Source organism: Tamandua tetradactyla, chromosome 14 (assembly GCF_023851605.1).
Source record: "Tamandua tetradactyla isolate mTamTet1 chromosome 14, mTamTet1.pri, whole genome shotgun sequence".
Taxonomy (NCBI): Eukaryota; Metazoa; Chordata; class Mammalia; order Pilosa; family Myrmecophagidae; genus Tamandua; species Tamandua tetradactyla.
The window spans coordinates 78,490,128-78,514,443 of NC_135340.1; the positions used below are offsets into that span (position 1 = coordinate 78,490,128).

General features: G+C 38.8%; 1 pseudogene; it reads left to right on the forward strand.

The window, feature by feature from the left end:
- LOC143655476 (DIS3-like exonuclease 1) overlaps nucleotides 1-24,316 on the forward strand; it is a 46,734-nt pseudogene that overhangs the window by 8,046 nt on the left and 14,372 nt on the right.

Sequence of the window (24,316 nt, forward strand, 5' to 3'; positions counted from 1 at the left end):
TATTTGGCAAATGATTATGGTTACATATAGACATATTTATAGATGTGTGCATTTACACGGGTTAATAAATCCAAAAATAGTCCTTGCTGTGTCAACTAAGAGGGCCTAGAAGCAATAATAACACCCTTGTAGCAATAAGCACACTGTAGGCCCAGATCTTGGTTTCTAGGACCATTTTCTTATAAAAGACAACAGGGCTACTTAGAGAAGTGGCTGATTTTAGGACTGGGGCAAGCAATATATAAGATGAGCCCAGAGTATCTTGTAGTGTCAGAAAACACGGAAGTAGTAAAAAATCTTACAATGATAGAAGTATATCAAAGGAATACTGAAAGAGTTCCAAATGGCTAAAACTTGAACAATCTAAGCAGCAAACTAGATAAAGTAATATCAGATTATAGCCCAAAGTGAAAAATAAATATCCATGAGTCCATGCACTTCCTGATTTTAAAACTTATTACAAAGCCACAGTAATCAAAACAGCATGGTACTGGAATAAGAAAAGACATATAGACCAAAAGAATAGAACTGAGAGCTCAGAAATCAACCCTCACATTTATAGCCAACTGATCTTTGACAAGATGGCAAAGACAACTCAATTGGGAAAGAACAGTCCCTTCAGCAAATGGTGCTGGGAAAATTAGATCTCCATTTGCAAAAAAGAAAGAGGATCCCTACCTCATACTGTATACAAAAAAATCAACTCAAAATGGATCAAAACCTTAACTCCTAAAAGAAAACATAGGGGAGCATCTTCTGATTTCTTAGACTTTACACCCAAAGCACAAGTAACAAAAGAAAAAATAGATAAATGGGACTTTATAGATAAAATTAAAATAAATTAAAACTTTTGTGCATCAAAGGACTTGATCATGAAAGTAAAATGACAACCTACACAATGGGAGAAAATATTTGGAAACCACATATCTGATAAAGGTTTAATATCCAAGATATATAAAGAAATCATTCAATTAAACAACAAAAGGGCAACCCAATTTAAAAATGGGCAAAAGGCTTGAACAGACATGTCTCTAAAGAAGCTATACAAGTGACCAGAAAGAACATGAAAAGATGCTCAATGTTATTCACTCTCAAGGAAATAGAAATCAAACCACAATGAGATGCCATTTCACACCTATTAGAATGGCTGCTATTAAAAAAAGAAAAGGAAAGCAACAAATGTTAGAGAGGATGTGGAAAAATAGGAACACTCATTCATTGTTGGTGGTAATGGAAGATGGTAAAGCTGCTGTGGAAGATAGGTTGGCACTTCCTCATAAAGCTAACTATAGAACTATCATGTCATCCAATAATACCTATATATTCAAAAGAATAGAAAGCAGAAACTCAGATATTTGCACACCAATGTCCATAGTGCCATTACTCACAATTAACAAAAGATGGGTGCAACCCAAGTGTCCATCAACTGGTGAATGGATAAATAAAATGTGGTTTATACACACAATGGAATATTATCCAGCTATAAAAAGGAATGAAGTCCTGATACATGTGACAACATGGATGAACCTTGAAGACATCATGTTGCGTGAAATAAGCCAGACACTAAAGAATAAATATTGTATGATCTCATTGATTTGAAACATGGAATAGAAACTCATAGAGTTAGAAGCTAGAATATAAGTTACCAGGGGATGGATGGTGATGCAGAATGGGAAATAAAGCCTTCAAAATGTACAGGGTTCCTATTTAGAATGATGGAAATGTTTCTACAATGGCAGTGATGGTAGCACAACACTGTGAACACAATTAACAGCCTTGAAATCTATATTTGAATATGATTACAGATGGAATGTTAGATTGTGTATATGGTAACAATTAAAAAGCTTTTAAAAATCCATGGAACTACACTACAGTGAATCCTAAGGTAAACCATGGACTTTAATTAATAGTATAATTATTAGAATTTGCTATCATCAGTTGAAACAAATGTTTCACACCAATGCCAGGTGGTGGTGCTGGGGTGGTGTATGAGACTCCTGTATTTTATGCATTATTGTTCTGTAAACCCAAAACTAGCACTTCAGGGGTGGTCTGATCAGGGCAGCAGGTAGTACGACTATCTGGGTATTGTAAAGACAGAAAATATTTATTGTAATGTAATCTAAAAATTTATCAGGATTTTGAGCATTTTGAGTAGCAAAATCCTGAATCAATAAAATCTTTCAGGTCTTTTTTACATCCTTGTTAAGCCAGGATTCCCAAACTCTTTGCGTACGAGTTGCTTTTTTTTTTTTATAACATAGGTGCCATACTGCATTTAGTCCTAATGTAATTTATTTGGTGTTAATCCCATAATTTTAACTCATCGAGGCATTCTTCTCTTCATCGATCTGTTTGTTTGTCCTCTTATTCATTTAATAAAGATGTGCTGAACAGCTTTTATGTGTTGATCCTTTGTTAAGTTCTGGGGATGCAAAAGAGCTTATCATTTATTGGGAGGGGTTTAGTAGCTAATTGTATGTATCAACTTGACTAGGTTATGAAGTCTAGCTATTTGGTCACAGTTGTTACTCTGGTGGTATTTCATTAGCCCCTTCAATCAGTTGACCTTCAGGAAAGTGAATTACCCTCCATAATGTGGATGGACCTTATTATCCAGACAGTCTTCACAGCAAGAATGGAGGGCGCCAGAGGTCTGAGGAATTTCTGTTCCAAACTTCAACATCAACTTTTACCAAAACGTTCAGCCTGCCAGCTTCCCTTAAGAAATTCGGATTCAAGACTTCAACATCAATTTAACTGGAATTTCTGGCCTGCAGCCCGCCCTACCACAATTAGGTAAGCCAACTCCTTACGCACGCGCACACACACACACACACACACACACACACACACATCCTGTCAGTTCTGTTTCTCTGGAGAAGGCTGTCTGCTACAAGGAGGTTGGTAATTATTTTTACCACATCACAGGACCCTGTAGGTCTTAGATAAAAGCCTTCCTCCAACGTGAGGTTTGTTTCTCTCTGTTGTTTCTGTGAAGTTATAAGAAATTTATCAGGTGTCTTGTTGAAAGCAAGATGCATTAGGCCGACATTATTAAACCGAGTGAATGTCTTCCACATTCAAAAAAATGAAATAAAGTGTTTAAAAAGATGAATGACTCAAGTCCTGAAAATAAATGCAGGCACAAATCCATTAAACAACATATCATATGAGAGAAAAAATAATTAATTCAGGTAAGTTTTAAAGCAGTATGATCTGACTATACACAGAGACAACATAAGGACAAAAAGAACTGCAGAAAAATCTTGAAGTTACTTAGTAGGTTTGTTGGTAAACTGTACAGTACAATATTCTGAAACTACTTTGTACTTATTGCAGAATAGAACAAATAAGTAAATGTATTGATATTTCTAAGAATGAAGTTTCTCACTGTAGGAGAATTTGAAATGGAAGAGGTGAGACTGAACTTTATGATACTGGATTTGAATTGGAGGTATTGATTTATTGAATAATAATTGAATAATAACTCAATATTATTTAAAACATATATAGTCTAAGCCACTAAAGGGGCTTAGAAATAGTGATACCCCAGTAGTCAGGGCACCCAGATTTTGATTTTTAAAAATCATTCTTCACTAAAAGGAGCCAGGGTTCCTTAGAGAAATAGCTGATACAAACAAAGTACAAGTTGAGCCTGGCATATCATTGTGCCAGAAAACAAGGAGATGCTCAAACTAATGAAGCCATGTCAAAGGGACACAGGAGGCAGCTTGAAGAGACTCCCACTTGCCAAATCTTGAACAGTAATGAATTACAGAAAAAAAAAAGAATCTATTTGGTAGATACTAAAACCAGAGAGAGAGAAAAAAAAAGAAAGGAAAACTCTTCTTTACAAAGGAATGACAATTAATAAATTTTAAAAATACATTTTAAAAAAATCACAAGTTTACCACCAATGTACTACTTCAGGCAAAGATACTGAATAGATGCTGTAATAGGTTCCTACAGTTTCTGTACCACATTACCACAAATTTGGTGGCTTAAGACATCAGAAATGCATTTTCTCACAGTTCTGGAGTCTGGAGTCTGAAATCAGTTTCAACAGGCTGAAAATCAAGATTTTAGCAGGGCCACACTCCCTCTGGAGTTTCTAGGGGAGAATGTGTTCCGCGCCTCTTCCAGCTTCTGAGGCTGCTGGCTGGCACTCCTGGACTGCAGTGCAGCTACTCACTCCATTCCTCATTTTAATTTCTGCCTCCATGGTCATATTGCCTCCTCCTCTTCTATCTGTGCCAAATCCCCCTTTGTCTCCCTCTTATAAGGGATTGATTGCATTTAGTGCCCACCTGGATAATACAGATTAATGTCCCCATCTCAGGTCCTTAACTAAACCACACCTGCAAAGTCAATTTTATGCCATAAAAGATAATATTCACAGGTCACAGGGATTGGGACATGGATGTCTTTCAGGGCACTGTTTTTCACCCTATAGAGTTGATGCCAAAATCATTGAGTAAAATGTAATTAGAAAACAGGATGTAATTATGATCTCAAAGTGTCACCTACAAATTATTTATTAATGAGAAAGGAAAAGGGAATGTTTACAAGAGAGAGACCAGCTTACCACATAATTAAAATCAGTATCACCCCACAATAACATAATTAAATGTTACATTTAATGTACACTATACATTTATCAGAATGGCTACAATTTAAAAGACTGACAATACCGAGTGTTGGCAAGGACTTGAAACAAAGAGAAGAACTCTTATACACTGCAAAATTGTATAGCCACTTTGGAAAACAATTTGGCAGTTTCTTGCAATAAGTAGACACTTTACTATACAGCTTAGCAGCTCCTCTCCTGGGTATTTACTCAAGAGAAATTAAAACATGTCCACATGAATGTTCAGAGACATTCTACAGCTTTAGTCGTAATGGCTAAAAATTGGAAATAAGCCAAATATCCATCGACTGGTTAATGAAAATTTTTTTGCTATTCCATGCATTGGAATTCTAATCAGCAATAAAAGGGAACAAACTACAGATACACACAATAACATGGATAAGTCCCAAAAGCATTACACTAAATGAAAGAATCCAGACACAAAGCCTATATGCTGTATGATTCCATTTACATTCATAGAAAGGTAAAACTACAGTGACAGAAATCAGATCTGTGATTGCCAGGATTGGGGTAGGAAAGGGGATTGAGCACAAAGGGGTATGAGGGAACTATGATGGAAATATTCTACATCTTCATTGTAGCAGTGGTTATGCAACTGGATATATTTATCAAAGCACATAGAACTATACACATACAAGGGGGACTTGTACTATACATGAATTATACCTCAATAAACCAGACCCCAAAAGTAGCCTCACCAATTAGGGGGGGAAATGACATTGTGTACTACCTGATGTGATCCGTGGGGAATATCCAGCATCACCTCTGTTGTGTTCTTGCTGAAACAGTCTAAATCTAACCATGAGGAACAATAAGACCAGTCGAGATGATGGGACAATTTACAAGACAACTGACCCAGACTCTAAAAACGTCAGTGCCTTGGAACACCACGAAAGGGCGGGGAGGAGCCTGTTCTAAATGAAAAGAGACCAAAAAGACATGGCAACCAATGCAACGGGAACTTTTATTGAATCCTGAAGTTTTTTTTTTAAAAAAAGACAGGTATAAAGGATGTTTTGGGTTTCTATTTGGGAAATTTAAATATGAAGTATAACTGTTTTTGATTATTTATATTGAAGCAATATTAAATTCCTCTATGCGCTAATGGTATTGTGATTCTTCAGGAGAATATCTTTGTTCTTGGGAGAGGCATGCTGAAATATATAGGGGTTAGCTGTCATAGTATCTGTAATTTACCTTCAAATGATTCAACAACTATATATTTATATATATACACACGCACACATATATAATGTGAGGAAGGCAAATATGAAATATTAACTATTGGTGAATATAGGAAAAGGGTGTACATGTTATATATGCTTTCATTACACTCTTCTCTCAAATTTTATGTAGGTTTGAAAATTTTCTAAATGGAAGGAAGGGAAGGAGAGATGATGTTTCATTTTTTAAAGGTTTAGACATTTAATAGGCCCAAACTTCTGTTATGTGGGAAACCCACATATGCATACAGTATAACTTATTATAGACAAATAATAATCCCTCCCCTGTTTTCCAATCACTTACGTTAAAAAGAACTAACTCAGCTGAGCTTATTTACTTCTTTCTCTTTAGAATAGTCAAGAGAAGTTGAAATACCAAAGCAATCATTTTCTTGACCTACACTGCGTATTTTTAGGTCTGAATAATCTTGGCTGATTATGTAAAGTAAACTTTACTGCCCAAGAGAAATTGATATACTGACCACCAGAGAGGGAGACATTAATATCCTTTTCCCAGTAATTGATAGAAAAGGCACACAAAGAAACAAACAGTAACTATATGGAAGATTCGGAGAGGACAACAAAACACGGTACCCGCAAAACTGAAAAATACATATTTTCAAGCATCTATGAAATATTTACAAAAACTGATCATGTAGTAGAACATAAAGCCAGTCTCGATGAATTTCAGGTCAGTATCTAACAGAACACATCCACTAATCACAATATAACTAAGATAGAGATCAATAACAAAAGATTAAGTTTTTAAATCTACATATTTGGACTTATAAAACCTCACTTCTAAAAGTAATGAAAAAGCAATATGGAAAATAAGGAAAGTATTGGAACTGCCCCATTTATCCCCAGAAAAGAATTGCACATCAAAATGCGTGGGATATAGGACCAAGATGGCAGCATAAGATGCTCCAGGGTGCCATTCTCCCAAAGAATCTTTGAATAACTAACAAAAATTGGCAGATCCATTTTATTAAGAACTCCAGAAAGCAGTTAAAAAGTTACAGTAACTGGGTGAGTGCCTATTCAAGAAAAATCAGCTTTAAAACCATGCTGTCCTTACTGGCTCCTCGCCACCCTCTCCCTGGCATGGTATGGAGCTGGCCTGCACTCCTACTGTTGGCCCCTAGCCGCCTTCGGTATACCTATGTAAATACTGGCGTGCAGGTATGTCGGTTTCAGTCTATCAAGTTGCAGCATGAAAGACTGAACCAGAAGCTCATCTTGGGCTTGCCTTCCCAGAATTTATCATGCAGGTGAAGGAGCATGCAGACAGCAAAAAACTGTAAGAAGCAATTAAATCAAAGCAGCCTGGGCAAAGGATTACCTGCATTAAAGTTATATAATAGAGTAACCAGTAGAGGGAGTATGCTGGTCTGAATCCGTGGTGGACCCCAGAAAAGCCACGCCCTTTGATCCTCATTCCATATTGCTGGGTGGGAGCATTTTGATTGTTTCCATGAAGATGTGACCCACCCAATTGTGGGTGGCAGCTTTTGATTAGATGATTTCCACAGAGGCGTGTCTCCACTCATTGAATGTGGAGTTGCTTGCTGGAATCCTTTAAAAGAGGAAACATTTTGGAGAGAGGCCCTTTTAGGTAGAGCCAAGAGAAAGCCAGCAGACGCCGCCATGTCTGTCATGTGCTCTTCCAGCTGAGAGAGAAATGTTGAACGTTGTCGGCCTTCTTGAACCAAGGTATCTTTCCCCGGATGCTTTAAATTGGACATTTCTATAGACTTATTTTAATTGGGACATTTTCTCAGCCTTAGAACTGTAAACTAGCAACTTATTAAATTCCCCCTTTTAAATGCCATTCTGTTTCTGGTATTTTGCATTCTGGCAGCTAGCAAACTAGAGCAGGGAGAAAGCCTATTTTATAGGAAATAAAGGTGATAATCGAATTCCTGTAATGGGGAAATTCTGAAGCCATGAACAAGCACAAGCACAGCCCAAGAAGCAGTCTCCATGCAGGCTCTGCTGAGACAGAGGACCCTGCACTCACATTCATCTTGGATTGATCTTCTTGGTAGGAGGAGGGCTAAACTTTGAAGGCTACCACCAGCCAAAGCAGAGCCAACGTGCAAACTTGCAATAAGGTGCTTCTTGCATTTACTTGTTTTTGTTAGATCTCAGAATTCAAGGACATTTCTGTCATATTACTAGATGGATACAAACCTAAGGAACAAATAGCCCAGAGACTAAATCCCAGAGTCAAATATTTTTTTTTACTTTAAAATATTAAAATGAGCAATCTGCAGCAAAAAAGAAAAAAACAAAACATACAAAAAAAAAAACAGGATATGATGATGGCCAATCTAAAAGAACAAAATAAAAATCAAGAAACCATTAACAAAGAGGACCAGACTTTGGACATACCAGACAAAGACTTTTTAAAGACTTTTAAAAAATGATCCTCAAAATGTTCAAGCAGATAAAGAAAAGCACGGAGAAAGAGCTAGAGGACATCAGGAAAATATTGAATGAATAATATGAGAATCTCAATAGAGAAACAATTGTTTTATGGGACCAAACAAAATTCCTGAAACTGAAAACCATAATAACAGAAATGAAAATTCCCTAGACAGTTTCAAAAGCATATTGGAGCTGGCAGTAATTTTGAAGAATAATCAGTAATCTTGAAGACAGGACAATTGAAATGATTCAGACTGAGGAACAGAAAGAAAAAAGAATTTTAGAAAGCAAACGGAATCTAAGAAACTATGGGACACTCCTTTTGTTTCCTAGGCTTCTTAAAGCAAATACCATGAAATGAGTCAGGCTTAAACAATAAACAATGGGAGTACATTTGCTTACAGTTTTGAGGTCAAGAAAATGTCTAAATCAAGGCATCATCTAGGTGATGCTTTCTTCCTAAAGCCCAGCTGCTGGCAATCCTTGATTGACTCCTCTGCCACACGGCAAGGCACATGGTGGCATCTGCCTGTCTCTCCCTTCTCATCCAGATTTTGTGCCTTTCTACCTCTTGCCTCCATGGCGCTCTCTCTTGCTCGCTTGCTCTCTCTTAATCCCACTTAAAAAGATTCCAGTCCTTATAAGGACTAAGGATCAGTCCTTAGAAGGATTAAGACCTGTTCTGGAATTGAGAAAACCTTCTCGACTGAAAGGGGGAAGAGCGAAATGAGACAAAATAAAGTAACAGTGGCTGAGAGATTTCAAATAGAGTTGAGAGGTTATCCTGGAGGTTATTCTTACACATTATATTAATATCCTCTTTTTAGTTTAAGGTGTATTAGAGAGGCTAGAGGGAAGTGCCTGAAACTGTAGAGCTGTGTTCCAGTAGCCAGGGTTCTTTAAGATGATTGTATAATGATATAGCTTTTGCACTGTGACTGTGTGATTGTGAAAACCTTGTTCTGATGCTCCTTTTATCTATGGTATGGACAGGTGGGTAAAAAATGTGGATTGACAATAAATAAATAATAGGGGGAACAAATGTTAAAATAAATTGGGTAGAGGAAAATACTAGTGGTCAGTGAGAAGGAGGGGTGGGGGTATGGTATGTATGAGTTTTTTCTTTTTTCTTTTTATTTCTTTTCTGGAATGATGTAAATGTTCTAAGAAATGATCATGGTGATGAATATTCAGCTATGTGATGATATTGTGAGCCATTTATTGCACACCAAGGATGGAATGTTCATATGTTAGGAATGTTCATGTTGCGTGTTGATTGGTTTTATTAATAAAACTTAAAAAAAAAAGACCTGCCCTGGGCCATGCCTTAACTGAAGGAACCTCATCAAAAGGTCCTACTTACAATAGATGTACACCCACAGGAAGGTACTAACTTAAAGAACATAATTTTCTGGAGTATATACAGTTCCAAACCACCACAGACACCATCAAATATGCCAATATATGCATTATAGAAGACATAGAAGGAAAAGAAAGGAAGGAAGGGGCAGAAGAACTATTTAGAGAAATAATGACAGAAAACTCCCCAAATTTAACAAAACACATGAATATTCATCTTCAAGAAACCCAATGAACCCCAAACAGGGTTCAGAGAATCATGCCCATACACAGAGCAGTCAAACTGTCAGATGCCAAGGACAGGGAGAGAATTGTGAAAGCTGTAAAGGTAAAACATGTTTTGCACAAGGGGGTCCCAGTACAATTCAGTTCCCATTTCTCATCAGAACCCATGGAGGCAAGAAAACACTGGGGCCAGTTATTTAAAGTGCTGAAATAAAACAAGTGTCAACCAAGAATTTTATCACGAGACTGTCTTTCAAAAATGAGGGAGAGATTAAGACATTCCAAAATAAATAAAAGCTGAGGGAATCTGTCACCACTAGACCTAACCTATAAGCAGTGCTAAAGGGAATTCTTCAGACTGAAAGGAAAGGGCACTAGCATGGATTGAAGCAGCATAAAGAAATAAAGACCTCTGATAAAGGTAACATATAGGTAATTATAAATGCCAGTACTATGGTATTATATTTTTTGTATATTAGGGACTATACCTAATAGTATAATTACAATAATGTTGTTTTATCAATTGTAGCAAAGGTACCACACTAAGACAGTGTTAATAATAGGGAAAAGTGTGCGTGTTGGTATGGAAACTTTGTTTTCTGCATGATTTTTCTGTAAGCCTTCAACTTCTCTAATAAAAATAAATTTTAAAAATGACAGGACCTGGGGGTGCAAGGGTAGTTCAGTGGTAGAATTCTCGCCTGCCATGCAGGAGACCCGTGTTTGATGCCTGGCCCATGTACTTGCCCCACCCCCCCAAAAAAAAATTCAATAAATGTTGCTGCAATAATAGGATATTCACATAGAAAAAGAATTAAATGTGACCCCCACCATACAGCATACAAAAAAAAAAGGACAGAATTTGGACATTATATAGACTTTCTACATAAAAGGAACTTTAGGAAGAGAAATTAGAAAACCAACAGGAGAAAATCACGAACAGATACGAGAAAATGTTTCCTAACTGAAGGAAATGCATTTTATATTGAAAATACCTGGAACCCAGTACAATATATGAAAATAGACTGTGTTCTAGTTTGCTAGCTGCCAGAATGCAATATATCAGAAACGGAATGGCTTTTAACAAAGGGAATTTAATGAGTTGCTAGTTTACAGTTCTAAGGCTGAGAAAACGTTTCAATCAAAACAAGTCTGTAGAAATGCCCAATTTAAGGCATCCAGGGAAAGATACCCTGGTTCAAGAAGGCTGACGATGTTCAGCGTTTCTCTCTCAGCTGGAAGGGCACATGGCGAACATGGCGGCGTCCGCTGGCTTTCTCGTGGCTCTACCAAAAGGGACTCTGTCCAAAATGTTTCCTCTTTTAAAGGATTCCAGCAAGCAACTCCACCTTCAGTGGGTGGAGACACACCTCCATGGAAATCATCTAATCAAAAATTGCCGCCCACAATTGGGTGGGTCACAGCTTCATGGAAACAATCAAAATGCTCCCACCCAGCAATATTGAATGAGGCTCAAAGGGCATGGCTTTTCTGGGGCCCACCACAGATTCAGACAGGCACAGACTGCATCAAGGGACGTCATCATGAAGTTTCAAAACAATGGGAACGAAGAGAAAGCTCTAGTAACTTCCAGAAGAAAAGAAAAAGTTCACATATAAAAGATCAAAATCACCATATATTTGAACTACTCAATAACAGTATTAAAACCTAGAAGAAAATGGGGGAAAGTCTTCAAAATTTTGAAGGAAAATTATTACTGACTGAAAACCTAAATGCATTATAGTGGGTTGAATAGCGTCTCCCAAAATATTCTGTGTTCACCATGAACCTGTGATTGTGACCGTATTCGGAAATTAGTTCTTTGCAGAGTGTAATTATTCAAGGATTGAGATGAGACCATACTGGATTCGGATTGATCCTAAATCCAGTGACTAGTGTCCTTAGAAGAAGAGCGATATTTGAAAATACACAGAAACACAGGAAAGGAGACCTGTGAGGACAGAGGCAGAGATTGGAATTAGGCTGCCACAAGCCAAGGGATGCCAGTGTCACCAGAAGCTGGAAGAAGCAAAGAAGTGTCCTCCTCTAGAGACACTGGAGGGAGCACAGCCTGGCTGACACCTTGATTTAGGACCTCTAGCCTCCAAAACTGTGAGAGAATAAATGTTTGTTCTTGTAAGCCTCCAGTTTGTGGTAATTTGTTATGATATTCCTGGAAAATAACACAGCCAATAAAATTATCAGTGATATATGCATATAGAATAATCCTTTCATAAAAAGTCACTGTAGGGGTTCATCCCATGAAACATTCCTGCAAGGATTGGTTAAGCCTACTAAAAATTAGACCTAAGAGTCACCCCCAGAGAACCTCTTCTCTTGCTCACATGTGGCCTCTCTCTCTAAACCGACACAGCAAGTGAACTCACTGCCCTCCCCCCCTACATGGGACATGACTCACTGGGGTGTAAATCTCCATGGCAGCATGGGACAGGAATCCCAGGATGAGCTGGGACTCGGCATCAAGGGATTGAGAAAACCTTCTTGACCAAAAGGGGGAAGAGAAAAGTGTCAGTGGGCTGAGAGATTTCAGTCGAGAGGTTATCCTGGAGGTTATTCTTACGCGTTATGTGGATATACCCTTTTTAGTTTATGGTGTAATGGAGTAGCTAAAGGGAAGTACCTGAACTGAAGAGCTGTGTTCCAGTGACCTTGTTTCTTGAAAATGATTGTATGAAGATATAATATTTACAATGTGACTGTGTGATTGTCAAAACCTTGTGTCCGATGTGCCCTTTATCTAGGGTTTGGATAGATGAGTAAAATATATGGATAAAAAAATAAACAAATAATAGGAGGATCAAAGATTAAAATATAGCGAGATAAGGGGTAAAATAAATCAGGTAGATGGAAATACTAGTGGTCAATGAGAGGGAAGCGTAAGGAGTATGGTATGTATGAGTTTTTTCCTTTTTCTTTTTATTTCTTTTTCTGGAGTGATGCAAATGTTCTAAAAAATGATGATTGTGATGAATATACAACTGTATGATGATATTGTGAGCCATTGATTGTACACCATGTATGGAATGTTTGTATGTTAAGAATGTTTGTGTTTGTATGTTGTTTTGTCAATAAAAATATATATTTCTAAATGTCACTGCAGAATGTGCTTCACATACAGGGAGTTATCCAAGAAAGAGGAAGATGTGGCATATAGAAACAGATAATCAAACCCAGGAGGAGGGAGAAGTGAATAGGCAGGATTATATATCTAGGTTTTGTGGGGTTTGGAGCTTGTGCCATGTTAACTTTCCTTTTTAAGGAAAAGTAAAACAGAATTGTAAACATATAACTAGGGCCTAGGAAGGAGTCTGTGCAAGAGAGGGGTTCTGAAGTGAAAATTTATTATCTTCCTGGGAAATCCTTCTCTGAGAGCAGGCATCTCACAGTAGAAACCCTAATGGCCAATAAACTTATGAAAAGGATTTTCAACCTCATTAGTAATCAGGGAGGTACAAATCAAAACCCCAAATGGGTCACATTTTACACACCCCCAGCATGATCAAAAAATTAAAGGTCTGTCAAGGAGTTGTCAAGGAGACAGAGCTATGGAACAGCTTAATGCTGCTGGTGGGAGTGTGAAGGCACAGTACTTCAGAAGACAACTTGACATTGTCTATAAAGTTAAAGATGCATGTACCTTAAGACCCAGCAATTCCATTCCTAGAGAAGATCTCAAACATGAGTATCAAGAGAATATTCATAAAAGTCCTATTTATAACTTCAGAAAACCAGAAACAACCTAAATTTTATCAAAGGATTTGAGTACAAAGTGTTAAAAAGTATGGTATAATCATACAATGGAATTATGCAGCCCAATGAAAATGAATGAACTGCCCCTTAGATATCTCAAAAGCAATGTTCAAAGAGAAAAAGAGCAACAGAGAAAACACACGCAGTATGATCCATTTATCTAAAGGTCTAAAACATGCAAAGCTAAGCAATATATTATTGAAGTCTGCATATCTAGGTGTAGAGCTATAAAGAAAAGGAAGGGAATAATTGAAACAAATTTTAAAATCCTTGCTAGCTTTTTTTTTTTTCATTCAGAAACATGCAATTACGAGTCTAAAAAGTACCTTTACAATTAAAATATTCCCCACCCCAAACCCTGGCAACATAGAGGGGGGAAGAAAGAAAAACCTCAATTATTGATAAAAGATTTCATACGAAACATAGGTAAATATATTAAAATTTTCTTTTTTGCTATAAGTGGATTCAAACTGACAGTTATAAAACAAAATACTATACACAGTTGTGACATAGATCATAGAAAACCTAAAAACCAGACTGTGGAGTGGGTGTTGGTGACGAAAACTGGGGGGCCAAGGCTGCCCCACGATGACCTGGAGACCACTGCAGCTCAATGAACAGGGCCCACCCCTACCTGATTGGACAGTAAATTGCTTCTTGAAGTTCACCAAGCCATCTGTGGCTTCTGAAATGGAAACAAAAGAATTGATGGCAGAATCATTGCACTTGAGATGTGCAAGGGACCGGGTATCTCTCGGCTGCAGCCTGCTCTCCCATCCCTGGTGGGGTAATCCTGACGGCTTCTGTTTCTGAAGGTGTGGTCATTATCTCTGCAGCTGCAGACTTGTGCTGGCACTGTCCAAGAGGCCGAGGAGGCGGTCTTCGTTACGACCATCTTCCTTTGTACTCCTCAATCATTGCTGCCTCTTCCCCACCACAGTTGAGCACACTCTACCGCCCCCTTCAGGACCATCTCCTTGGTCACCCCTGGAAGCTGGAGACAGGCATCTACACAACACTGATACTCTCTGAATGGGACCTGGGATTTACAGAGATAACATTTCTCATTCTTGTTAAAGTCTAGGGAATTCTGGGCAGCAGTCCCACTGTCACTCTTGCTCTTGGCCTCTTTTTTGTCTGAGTCCACAGTGCAGTTTTCTTTTAGCCAAACATTTTGCTCTATTTGACTGTTCTGTCTTCGTTTTCTGCAGTCCATTCTCTTCCTTTGATTCCTCTCCATTACCATCAGATATCACAATAAGTACATCCTCAAATCTACACTTCCTTTTCACACTGGCAGAACTGCTAGTTTCTGCATCCTTCTTCCCTAAATTCTGATATTCAGAGGCTTCTTTAACCTTTTTCTTTCTCCATGGCATCCTTTTCTATGCCAGCCAGTGCCGCCCACTGAGCCCCTCCTCCAAGGCTGTGGTGGTCACAGCAGCAGCAGCACATCAAGACATGGGTTCCCTGTTAGCTCTTAAGGGAGAAGAAAGGATGCAAGAGTCGGAGAGGGGGGATTCAGAGGGTCTACAAACTATAGACATGCATTGTATATCCTCTGGTGTAATATACTTCCAACAACAAAAAAATAATTTTTATCAACACCCAACCTTATATTGAGCTTTTTTTTTGTAAGAGAGTAATCATATACATCTAGGACTTACAAATTAATGTAAGAGGAAATATAGACGACTAAAAGCACATGAAAAGATGCTCAACTACACTGGCTACTAGGGAAATGTAAATCAAAACCACAATGAGATATCATCTCACACCCACTAGAAAGGCCATATCAAAAAAAACAGAAAACAAATGCTGGAGAGGATGTGGAGAAAGAGGCACACTTATCCACTGCTGGTGGGAACGTGAAATGGAACAACCACTCTGGAAGGCAGTTTGAGGGTTCCTCAGGAAGCCAAGTATAGAGTTGCCATATGATCCAGCAATCCATTACTAGGTTTATATTCAGAGGAACTAAATACAAGGACACAAACAGACATTTGTACACTGAGGTTTATAGCAGCATTATTTACAATTGCCAAGAGATAGAAAAAGCCCAACTATCCATCAGCAGATGAGTGGCTAAACAAGCTGTGGTATATACATACAATGAAATATTACACAGCTGTAAGACAGAATAAAGTCATGAAGCATGTAACAATGTGGATGAAACTTAAGGACATTATTCTGAGTGAAATTAGCCAGAAACAAAAGGACAAATACTGTATGGTCTCACTAATATGAACTGACACTAATGAGTGAAATCTGAGAGTTGAATTTAAGAACACATGTTATCAGAAAATAGAAAGAGGGTAGAGATTGGGCATTTGGTGCTAAAGGAATACAGATTGTGCAACAGAACTGATTGTAAAGATTCAGAAATGGATAGCACAATACTACCTAATTGTAGCACAATAATACAAGTAACTGAATGAAGCCTAATTGAGTATGGTTGAAGGAGAGGGCTGGGGGCACGTATGAAACCAGAAGAAAAGGTAGAGGATAAAGACTAAGATGGAATAATTTAAGAATGTCTGAGGTGAACAATGAAGGGGATTAAATGGACAAATACAAAAATGTATTTATATGAAGGAGAACAAATGAATGTCAACAATGCATGGTGTTGAAAACGGGGTAGCATACAGGACAAAAATACAATCACCGTAAGCTGGGGGCTATAGTCAACAGTAACATTGCAGTATGCTTCCACTGAATGTAACAAAGGCATTATGCCAAAACTAAGTGTCAACATGTGGGGACATTGGGAAAGGGGTCTGGATTCTATGTGGAAGAAAAGGAAATGTCTTTGTAGAGAGTATGGTGGCGAAGGCATGCCTATACACTTAGGCTGGATTGTATGATGTGTGAATAAAACTGTGTAAAAATGAAAAGAAAAACAAGTGCTAGAGAAAATGTGATGTACCTGTTCACTGTCAGTAGGGAAACTGAGAGGTGCAGCTTCTTGGGGGGCAGTGTGATGGTTCCACAGGAGGCTAGAAGTGCAGTTGCCATATGATCCTGAAACCTCTTTGCTAGGAATATAACTGGAGGAACTCAGAGTAGGGACAGGAATGGGCATTTGCACACCCTGGTGTGATTCATAATGGATGGAGATGGCCTAAGGGTACAACGACTGAGGAATGGAAGGGGGAGCTATGGGGGATACTATGTAGCTATGGACTACTGAGTGGCTGCAAGAAGGAATGAAGTTGTGAGGCATGCAACTAAATGAATGAAACTTAAGGACAGTATGTTGAATGAAATGTCAGAAACAAAAAGACAAACATTATCATGCCTAAATCATATGGACAACCTATAATACACAAACTCAGAGAATTGAAATCCAGAGTATGGGTTATTAGGTGGGAGCATATTGTAAAGGGTCTAGATTATAAACTCTTATAGCAGTCACAAATATTCAAGAGCTGTAACTTATTTCTAAATCCTGAGATACTGAGCTATTTGTATATAACCTAGTGGTACCCAGAAACTTTGGATATTTATGTGACACCTGAAACTCAGAGTTAGAGCACTGAAGCTGTGAAAGTCAGTCTTACCTCAGACAGCAACTGTTAAAAAAGTTGGAAAAGTGATCAGACTGCAACTAGAGATATGAATGAAGCTGATCTGGATAGGACTAATGTAAATCAGAATACAGGGTAAAGGATGATATCATCCATATTTAAAACTTCAACTTCTACGTGATTTTGGTGCAAAATCTATATTTTGAGTAGTGCATTATCTAATTTAACTTGTATGATCAGTTTATTTGAACATTATAATTACACGGAATCTTGAATAGGGCATGAGATCTTGTTAGTTTTTACAGACTGGTGTAATGTCCCTATTATCCCAGAGTAATTTGGGCAGAGAATAAAAAAGTATTTGCAAAGTCCCCTTGGAGGAATAGGGAGAAAGGAGGAAATATTCAAGTTCCTCATCTGAGGAATTCCTGATATACCCAAAAGCTGTGGAGACAACCTCACTCTTGGGATTCGCCCCTATGAAGCTTATTCTTGCAAAGGATAGGCTAAGCCTACTTAAATTTAGGCCTAAGAGTTGTAACCGGTGCCCTGCTGGCAACGGTGCCAGCTGAACCCCAATCCAGGTTCGATAGTCACGAAACTAAAAGAATTTAGAGACGAGACGGCGAGTAGGAATAAGCAGTAAAGTTTATTAAAAGAGAAGTTTATCGAAAGGGGAAAGTACACATTAAAGAGTCATGCCCAAGGGAGGGACACCCACTGATAGGAGTGGGCCAGCTTGTTTTTTATAGGAAAGTTGGTTGGCAGCAGGTTTCCATAGTAAACTTTGACTACCAGGAGGAGATAGCTGACAGAATTCATGGTTTGTTGTCACATACCTAAAATTTGTCTTTAGGCAAATGGTTAACAATCTTTCTGACCCTATGCTTCCTATCATTAACTAAGAATTTGCTTTGAGCCTAGAATTTTACAAGTTTTTATGGTTTGGGGAGGTTTCAATGCTTTGGGGAGGTTTGGGGGCTTGAGGGAAATTTTGTCCCAGAAAGTTTGCAGCTCTGTATTAGTTCCTTTGGAGCTAGATAAGAAACAAGAGGCTTGGAGTTGTCTATTAACTCTTTCAGAGCTGAATAGGAAACCAGGGACTGACAGTTGTCCTATTTCATCCTGCTTCAGAATCACCCCCATAGAACCTCTTTTGCTTCTCAGATGTGCCCTCTCTCTCTCTAAGGCAACTTGGCAGATGAACTCACCGCCCTCCCCTCTTTACACCCCAGGGGTGTAAATCTCCCTGGCAACGTGGGACAGGACTGCTGAGATGAGCCAGGACCCAGCATCATGAGATTGAGAAAGATTTCTTGACCAATTGGGGGAAGAGAGACATGAGACAAAATAGAGTTTCAATGGCTGAGAGATTTCAAATAGAGTTGAGAGGTTATCCTGGAGGTTATTCTTGCACATTATATAGATATCATTTTTTAGTTTATGGTTCATTGAAGTGGCTAAAAGAAAGTACTGAAATTGCTGAAGTGTGTTCCAATAGCCTTGATTCCTGAAGCTTTTGCAGTGTGGCCATGTGATTGTGAAAACCTTGTGTCTGATGCTTCTTTTATCCAGGGTATGGACAGATGAGTTAAAAATAAGGATAAACAAATAAATAAATAAATGATGGGAGGATAAAGGATAGAAAAATTAGTAGATTGAAATACTAGTGGTCAATGAGAGTGAGGGGTAAGGGGTATGGTATGTATGAGTTTTTTCTTTTTTCTTTTTATTTCTTTTTCAGGAGTGATGCAAATGTTCAAAGACTGATCATGATGATGAATACACAACTATGTGATGATATTGTGAGCCACAGATAGTATACTATGGATGAAATGTATGTGTGAAAGTTTCTCCGTAAAAATATTTTTTAAATTAATGTAAGAGATATTTCCTTACATTTAAAAAAAACAGAACCCTATATTTTCAACCCTATCTACTTCCTTAAGTTAAATTAATATCATGTTCTTTGTGCTTTGGTCCCAAAGTATTTAATATAAAAGCAAAAACTGATTCCATTTATTCAGATTTTTCTATTTCTACCATAGCTTTCATTCCTTCCTACCATAATTTTTACATTTCCTGCCATGTTTAAATAGAAGGTTTCCCATTTTATTCAGCAAACAATTGCCTGTTCACACAATGTTTTTATATAATGGATTAATATCATATAGTTAAGTTCAAAACATCCTCTTGCAAACAGTTTTTTCACTACTTCTATAGGCCATGTTATTTTTTTGTTTTTTTTTTTTTTTTGGTTAACTCTTTTATATACATATTATATTTTTATGGATAAATCTTATCATACATTCCATATAGAGTATACAATCAATGACTCACAATATCATCACATAGTTGCATATTCATCATTGTTGTCACATACCTAAAATTTGTCTTTAGGCAAATGGTTAACAATCTTTTTGACCCTATACTTCCTTTGTTCTTTGTGCTTTGGTCCCATGTGCATCACTCCAGAAAAAGAAATAAAAAGAGAAAAGAAAAAACTCATACATTCCATACCCCTTACCCCTCCCTCTCATTGATCACTTGTATTTCCATCTAACCAATTTATTTTAACCTTTGTCCCCCCTATTATTTATTTTTATTGGTATTTTTTACTTGTCTCTCCATACCCTAGATAAGAGGAGCATCAGACACAAGATTTTCACAATCACACAGTCACAATACACAAGCTATATTTTTATACAATCGTCTTCAAAAATCAAGGTTACCACAACACAGCACAACAGTTTCAGTTTCTTCCCTCTAGCCACTACAATACACCATAAACTAAAAAGGGGATATCCACATAACACATAAGAATAACCTCCAGGATAACCTCTCGACTCTGTTTGAAATCTCTCAGCCATTGAAACTTTATTTTGTCTAATTTCTCTCTTCCCCCTTTTTTGGCCAAGAAGGTTTTCTCAATCCCTTGATGCCGGGTACCAGCTCATTCCAAGATTTCTGTCCCATGTTGCCAGGTTGATTTACACCCCTAGGAGTCACTTTCCATGTGTATGTGGTGGGGGGCGAGGGGGGATGGCAGCGAGTTCACTTGTCGCGTCAGCTTAGAGAGAGAGAGAGAGGCCACATCTGAGCAACAAAAGAGGTTCTCTGGGGTTGACTCTTAGGCCTAATTTTAAGTAGGTTTAGCCTATCCTTTGCAGGAATAAATTTTATAGGGGTGAACTCCAAGATTGAGGGCTCGGTCTATGGATTTGGTTGTCTCCACTGCTCGTGAGAATATCAGAAATTCTCCAAAAGGGGTAATTGAATATTTCCTCCTTTCTCTCCAGTGCCACATGGGGCTTTGCAAATACTTCTTTATTCACTGTCCAAATCACTCTAGGATTTGTTGGGGGATCACAATAAGTTGAACAAACCAACAAAGTCCCACCCCCTATTCAAGATTCCATGTACATAAGATGTCCAACTAAACTTCACCTTCTGTTTGAGACTAAGTGGAGAGATATTTATTTGGTGCACAATTTATATTTTGGGGAGTGCATTTCCTAATTTAACTTGTATGGCCAGTTTAGGCTATGTTTTTTAAGATAGTGGAAAATATTGCTAAAATAATTAAACTAATAAAGTTTTCTGAATTTCTCCTAATTTGCATTCTCATTCTACAGAGAATTGTAATAATGGTAACAAGTTGCCAGAAATGTGAGCAGCTCTCGTGCTTTGAAATCTGTAGCAGAGGCCCCTCTCCGCCATCGCATTGCTCTGCTGTTGACTGCTGAGCCCCACTGTGCAGCAACTGTGTCTGCACCGTGTTCAGTGCCACTGGGCACAGGCAGCCCTAGGCCAAGGTCTCCTCAGCTTCCTTCACTGCCTTTAATTCTCTCCTTTAAGCTTCCATCCACTAGGCCATAAAGACCTTTGGCCAATGGTAGCGTCAGCCCCAACAAAGCTTTCTTTGGAGAGCAGAAGGATATTGAATCATACCAGTATTAAGCACACTCTTGTCAAGGCCAGCTCTTTGATGAAACTCCTCTTATTAAATAATCAGAGCCAGCCTGTTAATATTTGAAAGCACTATCCCTCAAAGCACTATCCCTCTTGGGGATATCTGGATTTTAAAAACTGCCTGTCTTAGGTTGGATTCCCCAGAAGCAGACTCCGAAATGGGGATTCGGTACAAATGATTCAGTAAAGAAGTGCTTCCAGGGGAAACTGGTGAGAAAGTAGGGAAGCAGGAGAGGAAAGGTGCAATCTCAGGCAAAGTCCTACAGAAGGTATTTTCATCTGAATCTCAGGAAGAGCTCCAAATGGTAAGTTATACCTCTTGACCCTAAGGTAAGGTTGTCCTGATCTGAAACAAGGGAGCTGGCTTCCAAATCTTGGCATCCCCCAGTTTTTGGCTAAGGGCTGCATAGGCAGAACCTCCCAGGCGCTTCTGGCTCTCTGAGCATGTGACCAAATGGCTCCACTAGCCACATGCAGTTCTCCAAGGAAGATTGGAAGTACCAGAAGTCTAAACACAACGGAGGCTAGGGAGGGGCGGGCTGAAACAGTAAAAGGGATCATGTGGAGTACCTGAGGTATCTGATCCTGCTCTTTAGAGACTTACCTGAAAAAGAATAAATGGTGTGAGAAGACTAGGTGAGTAGACAGGTGGACATGCTTGGGGCCGAGTTGACCAGTCTTGGACGTTGAAGAGCCCATGGCTGCTCAGCCTGCCTGCTCCTTAGGGATGATCCTGCTCCTGTCTTTCGATTTGTCCTTTGCTCCCAGGCCTTCTGGTTCCCCCTTGTGATGATCAGATCCATGTGTCAGCTTGGCCAGGTGGTGGTGCCCAGTTGTCTGGTCGGGCAAGCACTGGCCTGTCTGTTGCTGTGAGGATGTATCAAGGACTTAAACCATGACCATGTTGTCTGCATCCACAGCTGATTGCATCTGCAATCAGCTAAGAGGAATGTCTTCTGCAATGAGTGACACAATCTAATCACCAGAAGGCTTTTAAGGAGAATTCAGAAGAGACAGTCATTCTTTCTGCTTCAACCAGCCAAGACTCTCCTGAGAGTTCATTGAGGACCTTCATTGGAGCTGCCGGCTCACAGCCTGCCCTACAGAACTTGGACTCACATACCCACAGTTGTGTGAGACACTTTTATAGATTTTATATTTACAGATATTCCTGCTGATTCTGTTTCTCTAGAGAACCCCAACTAATACACCCCTGAAGGCCTCTGACTTCCTAGGCTGTTCAACGCTTCTGACAAGAGGCCTCAGACTTATTCACCTCCCAACCTGGGGAATGTGTATGGTCCGTTTACTTCTGGCCGGCAGGTTATCATTTCAAACCCTGTTTGGAATTGTAGGATGAGAGGACCTAAGAAAGCTAGCTAACTGGCCATATTTTTAAAAGAATTATTGTCCACTTTAATTTCTGAGTGAGATCTCCTGACTCACTGGTGCTAAATGACACTAGAAAATCCCTCCGAAGACCCAAATCGCTTGCTCCAAAGTAGCTGAAAAGGCTTCTGCCTCACGTTCATCTCTCTCTCCTGCCTCTAACTCCCATCCTAACATTTCTGCTTCCTTTCTCTTCCACAGTTGCTTTTGTCTTTCTGATACCACTTCCCTTGCCCCTGCAGGGTGACCACTGTTATTGTCAGAGCTGGCACCACTGAGACACAGGTGGGACCACCTGTTCCTGCCAGCCTTTCTGCTCCACCTCCAGCAACTGTTAGCTCCTGGATACTTCAAAGGCCCATTCAAAGGGAGGGAAACAGGGGGAAGGGATGAAGCAGGCTCTGCCAGACCAGGCCTGAGCTCTAGCCAGCAGCCCATCATCAGCCTGTCCTGGAAAATCAGATTGAGAATTTTCAGCCAGATCCAAATCATGGCTCCTACTAGAATCATCCAGATTCAAATTCAAAATTGTGTTTGCAATCTCTGGACAGCCACAGCCTGTGCTGAGCCTGTTCGCATGTGAACAAACAGAAATAAAAAAGATCTTCCAACTGAACAAATAGAAATCAAAAAGATCCTCCAACTGATGATTTAGCTTTAAAAAAAGAAAGTAGCTTTTCCTGCATGTGCTGTGGTCCTGTATGTTGCACTAGAAATATTACAGGATTCCTGAGAGCTGAATGGAAACTGGCTCAGTTTTGCTCCACACTCAGGGGCCCATTTGGCACAGGATATTGAGCCATTCCAATTATTACCCTGTAGCTCAAAGCGCAAGGCATAAGGTTGTGCTTTTCTTCTATATCCTTCAAGACTGTGGTTATTCTCACTTACCACATTAAGATGAGTGTTGTGTTTAAATAGAAATGTGGAAAGCACTGAATAATTCTGTACTCCTTTATCTTTCCGTGATTTAATCCTAGGACGTTCTGTGAAGGGAAAGCAGTTTCTAGAGTAGATGCTGTCTATCTTATTGTATTGCCAGTATATGGCTAAGGAAAACCATCTATTAGCTATTCATGCTATTTCTACAGTGCAAGGAAAGGTTTATAATTAAAATATGAAGTCAACTATGGCATAGAGTGACAATGTGTAAGGACATGAACATAACATATGATCAAATGTTTACCTTTTTATCTAACTTCTCCTTTACTCCAAAGAACCAGCAATGGTTGTTTAGGGATGTAACAGAAATGCGTATGTGTGTTAAGCAGTGGATTAAAGAAAATAATTCTTACAAAATCTCTGGCCCATAACAAGTTCGAAAATATGATTGTTTACTATTGATAAATAGAAAAAAAGTCCCATGGTCAATTAAACTTTGAAAAATATTGTTTAAGTAGATATCTTTAGCCTTTCTCAAAGCTTTATAAAGTGATTCACATTGTTAATCTCCAAAAGGAGATGTATGCACTGAATCCCAGAGCTCCCCCACCCCATCCCACTTTTGTTTTTAAGCAAAGACCAGTGTTCTGGGGACACAATTTGGAAAACTCTTGTTCAATGCATGCAGAAGTAAAACCATAAGAAAATACATTGTTATGCATTTTTAAAGCCAGTATCTGTTGTTATTTATTTTATGAAACACTGACGCTCATTCCCACCCACCTTCCACCATCCGTCTACCTTTATTTTTGTTCGTCGATTTGCTTGCTTATTTCATTACTTTAGGATCAGGTGCAATTCTGTACAAATTTTGGTAAAGAGGTCCT